A 771-nucleotide genomic window follows, 5' to 3' on the forward strand; every position below is an offset into this window, starting at 1 on the left:
ATGAACAAAATGGCGCCGGTTGGCTTTGATCGCTGTTACCTTTTATTTCATGAAGACTGATGTATAATTCAGAGGAGGCCAATCTAATGAATTATAATTGATGATCCGTGAGCAAACGTACTGAGTTTTCTTCATCAAAATCTAATTTGTTTTGTTGTCTTTTGTTCTGTTTAGTCTGCCTGGTAGGATGATAACCAACCAACAATACAGCGACAACAGTGTATTATTCATTGCGCGTACTTAATAGCTATATGCCAGTGGGCAAATATGGATGTTCAAACAATAATACATGTACATCGGTTTCGCTATACAAGAACACAACTACCATGGTATCGCGAAAATAATAAAATCCTAATATCAAACGGAGCCAGTAATTTTATTAGTTATAATTGTTATTATTATTATTAGTAGTAGTAGTAGTAGTAGTAGGCCTAATGCCAATCGGTATTAAATTCGATATTATCGAATATTGTGTTTAACTTAAAGTGGCGCCGGGCAGGACAAGCATAACCACGGCCTAACATAACTTTCAGTAATTAAAATTGTGAACAATAGGTTTATGCCTATCTCCATTCATTTGTTTCCCACGTTTCTTCGTTTACAAGATTAAACATGTTAAAAGCCAATACAAAAAAAAAACCTCTTAAAAGTATAGTATAAATGATAAATTATACTCGTCTCGTATATCTCCGTTAAAAGTAGATCAATTTGTCAAAACTAATTAAGAAAATAATTAGGCTTCTTAAGTAGTCAACTTTTGAAAATTGTTGA

Source organism: Anneissia japonica, unplaced genomic scaffold (genome assembly GCF_011630105.1).
Source record: "Anneissia japonica isolate Jap-2015-1 unplaced genomic scaffold, ASM1163010v1 scaffold724_len3256291_cov202, whole genome shotgun sequence".
Lineage (NCBI taxonomy): Eukaryota > Metazoa > Echinodermata > Crinoidea > Comatulida > Comatulidae > Anneissia > Anneissia japonica.